Raw genomic sequence first — 7392 nt, forward strand, 5'->3', positions numbered from 1 at the left:
AAGTGTGGTTCCCAAGTCTCTAGCATCAGAATTAACTGAGAAACTTGCTGAAAATGCAGATTCCTGAATCACCCCAAAAGCGAGTGGATCAGAATCTTGGGGTAGAGTCTGGCAACCTGCTTTTGACCATCACTCCCAGATGATGTACACGCACAGTAAAGCTGAAGAACTACTTAGTTAGTTCAGCAATAGTAAAGATAATTTAGCAGAAAAACTGCCTCTGGTATCTTCTACTGACGGAGATTAATCTCTTAAATGTCCATCATTCCTAAATTTACCTTTCTGGCGCTTGGCAGGGCGTTTTAGCTAAGCATTCCCAACATATGTCAAATCACAATGTTCTTAAAAGCTTAGATGATAAAATAGGTCACAACAAGAACAGCATTAACCTACATTAAAATCCTGGATTAGGTAGCAAATAGAAAAGAATAAGGTCGTTATGTTAGTTCCCATTTGGACTCACAAAATGATCATTTATACCAGCATGAATTTTAATTTGATCAGCAAAACACAGGAGTTATATGTAAGACCAAGACACTGATTTGAAGACGTGCAGTTTTTCCATTGTCCATCTGCACACATATTCTACCATCCATCTACATATTGATTTTTATACTTTCCTACATTTTAACAACCGATATGAAATCTATATGAATTTGAATTATGGAATTGGATTTCTCCTGTTGCTTGTGGGATTCCAGAATCTCTTGAGCTGCACCGTGGAAATGATTTTTAACGTGATCGAAGAAGTAATCCACTTTTCTTGAACAGCAGGGTCATTCATATACCTTCAGTGTGACCATTCTGAGGGAGTGGGTCAAAGAAAACTAGAAGAGGTGTGAAATCACAAATGTCACCCATACGCTATCAAGTTAGAAGTAAATATTCACTGAGAGACACAGTTTGAAAGTAAATATGTAAATATTTGACATAAAAAGATACAGCCTTATTTCTACAATAGGGTATGGAAAAAACGTGTAGCCTTATTTTTATAAATAGGGTCATTCCTTGTGAAGGAAGACCTGAGAAGCTATGCCATGAGTCACTCCGTAAACCTGAGGACCCCTACTCCCCTTCTAATTAATCTGTTTTATGAGCTGGATTTTGTATATGAGTTTTTAAAGTAGGGTGGGCCTTTATCTGTCTGTGAAAATCAGGATTCCCATTTGGCAGAAACAGTCACTTAGACTGGCATTTTCATGTTCTGGGCAAAGAGTGATAAAAACTATTTTGGCAAGTCAACTGAGAAAAACCAGCAAAGGAAATCAAATGGATTTAAAGTTTGAAAGTTTTACAATGAAAAAGAAATAGCCCACATAAAGTAACTAAATCAGAAAATTTCTTTAATATATGCATCCACATATTGATAGAAGACCTGAAATAATTCCTAAAGTTTGATAAGAGTTATATCAGCTAAGGCAGGTGATGGATGGATCAGACAGGGGCCTAACCTATTTGATAGCCCACCTGTCAAAAATTATGTCCTTAACCAACATAAAATTTCCCTTAAAGATGAACGAATGTAATTAATAATGAAAGTGAGATATTATGTCCAAAAAGCTGCCACTGAAATGTTGATGTTTATGAAACATATCCACTATTATATTTTCAGAAATAAGTTCCTTCATTTAGCAGTTCATGGTAGTTCCAAGAAAAATTTCAAAAGTGAAATTGTACATGAATATGACCAGCTCAAAAGGTGACCATGTCCAATGGCATAATGTACCTTATATCAGTACTTCTCAAACTGTACCCTGCATAAGGACCACTTGAGGCTTATTAAAACACAGATTCTGATTTGTTAAGGGCATGGCCTGAGAATTTGCATTTCTAACAAGCTCCCAGGAGATGCTACTGCTGCTGGTCTAAGGTACACGTTGAGTAACTCTGCTCTAGATGGCATCTGGTACCAAAGAAAGTCTGGAAATAAACATATGCAACTTCAAAATGTTACCTAATGATAACCATAATCTAGGCTTCAGATGTAACTTACAAAAACTTATTTCTAGTATTCTCAACACTCCACTGTAGATGAGATGGCTATGGACACTTAGGTACCACTTGGGTGCATTAGGATAATGAATGTCTAAGATAATCGGATCCTGCGAAAATCACAAAAGGCTTTGGAGCAAAATTTTAATTGTATTAATGAGAAAATTAAAAATTGGAAAAATTATGAGAAAACACTTTTTAATTAATATTTTAAGTAAACTTTCTACGTGATGAAACCAAACACGTGCACTTTGTTCATTATGTACAATAATTATTTTAACAATAGAAAAGTGATCTAAATCTTAACTACTTAAACTTTTGAATCAGTCACTTGAAAAAATATAATGAAAGAGAAAATGATGTTGGCGACATAGTTGCGCCTCACAGGGAGCAGCAGAATGTTGAGTGTCAGAGCCCAAGGTTCCAGACTAGCTTTCCCACTAACCAACTTTGAGCAACATAATCTTTATGTGTTTAGTGACCTCATCTACAAAATAATGCTGTCAGATTAACTAGTCTCGAAGGACCCTTCTAGCTTAAATTCTGAAATGACTCCTTAAAAACTGTTACCACATTTACCTTAAAAATAAAATGTCGCATAACTCGTTTCATTAAGAATCATTCATAATGTTTTATCTTAAAGAATGAAACAATGAAATATTATCAATTTCTTATTAACCAACTATTCAATTTTCAAGACTCCATGTGGAGCTGTCTTATACTGGAAAGTGAAGGTTTTCCTAGAGTACATCAAACATGAGTGCTCTGTGTAAGGAGAACTATTTTTGGCTTTCCAATTTGAAACTGAGTTCTTTGTATGTGAGATTTAAAATTGAACTTATTACACATAATTGCAAGTGAGCCTTCCTGGGATACTGGTACATGCTCACAACTTAACGTGTCAACAATTTGGAAGAAAACAATGAATCTAAGCATAAGGAAAATTAAGCAGCCACCTCTCTGTGAGTTCTTTATGTCTGAGCATTTGAATCTATAAACCAAGCACTGAATGTCATTAACATCCTCATTGAAGCATGGAAAATGATTTCTTACATTTTTAGATAGAGTTTTCCTGAACATGACAATTATCAATTATCCCTATAATAGCAAATAACCCTGATGAATGATCTCCCGTATGGTCTTACTGTAGAAGGTTTATATGACTGTTTGTATGATATATACAGATTTCCTAAGTTAGAAGGCAGAATTCCAGAGTTTAAGGAGATAATTAGGCTAGTAAATCACACCTTGTAAGTACATTTAAAGAAATAAAAAGTAAGACTTTTATTATTATTTTAAAAAAATTATCTCACTCAAGTAGTTGATAATGTGACATCTGGATGACAAGTGCAACCTGTGGCTTTAATTTCAGGATGCCTTTTTTTACAAAGTCTAGCCAATTTCAAATGTTTGAATTTTTCTTCAGTTGTATTTGTCTAGTCATGAAATCAAGTGAAAACAATCTGAAACTGTCTCCTAGTGTGACAGCCCAAGTTTTACCATGAGAACTTCTGAACTCTTTCTAATCAATGATGATAGATTTTTTTCTCTTTCAATGTACAAAGGCACAGGTCAAAACTGATCATTTTATAACATTTCCCTAACAATTTTTATAACCAAGGCTACAAGTCCGTCTTGAACATTTTAAGTAACCCCAAGTGAGAAGAAGATTTTCCTTCGGGTCTTGTGTCTCTACAGAGTAAATTCTTTGGGGAATTTCTAAAATTTTCTTCAGGCATCCATATCTAATTTCTTGCTCACAAATCTCCAAGGAATAGTCTCCTTAACAGTGAGAGAATAATCTCCATGTGATTATCATAGAACAAAGCATGGTCTGAGATGCTGAAAAGTGCCAACCACCTCTTAGTTTAATATATGTTTCTGATAAACATATATGTTTATCATATATGTTCTGATAAAAAAATGAAGGAGTCAGAGTTAACAGGAAATCCCTCCCAGTCTCCTAATACGATTTCTATGGATTAAAATACTCCCAATGAAATCTCTGTTCCTGAAGATGCACTGGAAGCTACCAGCCTTCATCTTAATATTTCAATCTGCTAAATGGAATAGATACACAAAATATAAAACGAGATAATTTGGCAGTTGCAGAAAGTAGGAGAAAATAGTAGTAATGCTTGCATATGCATCATCACCATGAATGGCTGGGTAAACTGGTTATTCGGTAATTTGATAAACTGTTGCCTTTCTTGCATATATCAGATTTCAAATCAATTCTGGAATATAGGAAGGAAATGCGAATCCTTCAAAATTGTTTGAATTTCATTTTAGACTTCATTTCAGAGTTTAGGCAAGATAAAATTACATAGTCTGGAAAATTTGCACATATTTTATTGATAGTGACAACCTAAATATTGACATTGGACTTCTAGTATCTATCGGGGCAAAACAAACAAACAGAAATAAAACTGTTCCTACTGTTCTTTGAGTAATTTAAAAACTGTCCCTGGCTCATTAATTTTCAGGCTAAGGACTACAACGTGGAGTCTACAGAAAACAATAACAAAAACACCCCAGCCCCAGCAGGGCCTCTACTGGGAGCAGAGGAATTTAAAAACATTTTTTTCTAAACTAAACTAATTGGGGCTTTCTAATATATGGAACTATCACATGACTAAAGGATAACCAAAATTTTTAGTACACCCATATTTAATTATTAAAAAAAAAGAATGAAGAATTTTAAAACTTTCAAGTAAATATATTTAATGTTTTTTTCAGAGATACCCAGAGTTCTTTAAGTATTCCTATTAATATTGACCCAGGAGAAAATCAGATCAATATAAATAACAAAATTCAACTAGCTATTTTAACATAGAATAAGTTTGTGGAGCTCACTTAAGAAATATATGACTTTTCTTTCTATGTATGCTCTTTGAAATAAGCCATTGGTTTATTCCAATTTAGAAAACTTGCCAGGAACTCTTAGTGCAATGACCTAAAACTTGCATTTGTAACATGAATCTCTGAAGAATCCACTAAAGCATGTTTCCCAAAATTGTGTTGAATTAACTGATAATATTTTATAGTCACTTAATTAGTCTATTTAGTTTTAGATCATAGAACAGGAAAGATGGTCAGACCACTTGCCTCAAATCTCTGCCTTCACACAGGTAAGACATAACTATGCCCATTTTCTTGCACACTTAGGCCAGTGAGGCAGAATCTCAAAAGGTTGTAAGTGGGTGCTTTTTCCATAGTTTTAATCATCACAAGCCCAGCATCAGCTCCCCTCAAGCAGGGCAGTAATAAGATAATACTCAAGCCCACGCTGTGTTCTATGATAATCACATGGAGATTTTCTCTCACTGCTGATGAGACTGTCCTTTGAGATCTGTGAGCAAGAAATTAGATCTGGATACCTGAGGAGAATTTTAGGAATTCCCCAAAGAATTTACTCTGTAGAGAAACAAAATCTAAAGGAAAACCTTTTTCTTACTTAAGGTTACTTAAAACGTTCTATAAGCACTTGCAACTTTGGTTATAAAAATTGGTAGGGAAATGAGTTTCTCCGAAGCGTATTTCTGAAAGATTCAGAAGTGTAATATCTCTCTTTAAACCCTTGTTTGACTCCCATAAATAAATAAGCATATATATATATATATATATATATATATATATATATATGGAAGTTACAAAAACAAGTGTGACATTTTTGATATGTGATCAAAGTTATCACTAAATTTCATTCAAATCCATTGCTTTTAATAAATATAATTAAAAAGTCAGCTTAAATTTTTGCTCCTTTTAATATCTGCATGCAAAAAAGTCTGGCTTTCTGTTTGGGGAGGAAATAGGAAAGACTGTATTTTTATGATTTACTTAGCACATACTATGCCTCTCACATTCACTATCGTCTTTTTCCTGGAACACATTTCCTTTTTACTCCAAGCTTTCTTGGTACAAGCTAAATACTAAGACCATCTTCAAAGGGATAGGTCATCTATACAAAAGTGCCTGGCGGGCACAGTGACGGGAATAACAGTCTAGACTCTACACATACATAACCTCAAAAAACAAAAATAAAACAACGTCTCTCGTAATGGTCATAGTTTACACTCCAGTGGTAGTTCAGCTATATGCATGTTGGCTGCTTTCTGTGCCTTGTAATAATCAGGCGTGTGAGTCTGTGAGCCAGGGGATTCACCCATTAGCATCATCGTGTTGCACAGCCCTGCAGGACGCAGAAAACCAATCTGCGACCGTCGCAGGGGCCTTCAGAGGCCCGTTCACAGGACGCCACGCCAGCTCTAAGATCAGTCTCTTCCAGCCTGCGCCTGCCCGGGTCTCTGACCCCGCGGCCCCGCCGGCTCCTTACCTGCAGGAGGAGGCGACGGCAGCGGCGGACAGCGGACGGTGCTGAAGCGGGCGACGCGGGCACGAGCTCAGCCGGCGCTGCCCGGCCGCCCCGCCCTCCCCTCGTGGGCGCCGCGGGCTCCCGGGGCTGGGCGGCCGGGCAGCGGGCTCGGAGGGGCGGGGAGGCAGGCTCCGCCCCCAGGACCGCGGCCCCGCTTTCCTGGTCCCGCCCTAAGGTCACGTGACAGCCACACTGGCCGCTGATTGGAGCATCTGGGGAGAGGCGGAAGCGGCCCGCGACTCCTGGGGACCGTATGCGAGAGAGGTGGTTACCTGGCAACGGGGAGTCTGCGCGGCAAACGTGGTTCCCTGGCATTGGGCGAGGCTTCAGCAGAGAGTTTACAGTGATGCCAAAAGTGGAGAAAACCAGTGAATCACCAGTGTTCTCACTTCCGAACACGTTCCACAGGTCGGGTGAAATATACAATAAATAAATCACCCCATCTCCTTCTTTAGGAGCCCGGAGGAGGGAGTTGAGCCTCCTTCAGAGGCGAGGCTGCTCTAGTCTCGAACCATCGCCTGGAATGTGAGTGCAGAATGCTCTCTCTCCCGCACTTCGTTATTGTCTGATCGGGCTCAAGTACCTCTGTGGGAGACCACTATGGATGCGATTATTTGTCTCTATTAGTGGAGTTGTATGTAGTTGACATACCTACCTTCGAAGTATGCAAAACTGACATTTTCCTTCTGGAATCTGGTGAATGGAAATGTTTGGTACTGTCATTCATATTTTCTTCTTCATATCTCTGAAATATCTTCACTACCCATGGCCTTTATCAAACACACTGGAGAAAATGTCTTCATCTACTTGGAATGAAGTGTATTTAATAACATTTATTGAGCTTTAATTATATGTCAGACTCTAAATAGTTAATAAATTAATGGTCTACCCCAACCAGGGAAATTCCCGGGACATAATTCCCACCCTCCTGTGCCATAGACTTTTCTCCTCTTTTCTTCCAGAGTATTCTCTGCAGTCTCTTCCCTACCACAGCACTTATTTTTCTATACAGTCTATTTTGCAAA

At 37.7% G+C, this 7392-nt stretch overlaps 1 protein-coding gene across 10 annotated transcripts in view; it reads right to left on the minus strand.

Annotated features, from left to right (window-relative positions):
- WDR17 (WD repeat domain 17) overlaps nt 1-6476 on the minus strand; it is a 101062-nt gene extending 94586 nt beyond the window's left edge. For 7 of the 10 annotated variants that reach the window (XR_011433407.1, XR_011433406.1, XM_070253533.1 and 4 more), the window contains exon 1: nt 6329-6466. The gene's annotated coding sequence lies outside the window, so the exon portion shown is untranslated. Of the gene's footprint in view, nt 1-6328 lie in introns of all 10 variants that reach the window. The other 3 variants (XR_011433408.1, XM_070253531.1, XM_070253536.1) reach the window with 2 other exon arrangements.
- Nucleotides 6477-7392: the final 916 nt, after the last annotated feature.

Source organism: Equus caballus, chromosome 27 (assembly GCF_041296265.1).
Source record: "Equus caballus isolate H_3958 breed thoroughbred chromosome 27, TB-T2T, whole genome shotgun sequence".
NCBI classification, from domain to species: Eukaryota; Metazoa; Chordata; class Mammalia; order Perissodactyla; family Equidae; genus Equus; species Equus caballus.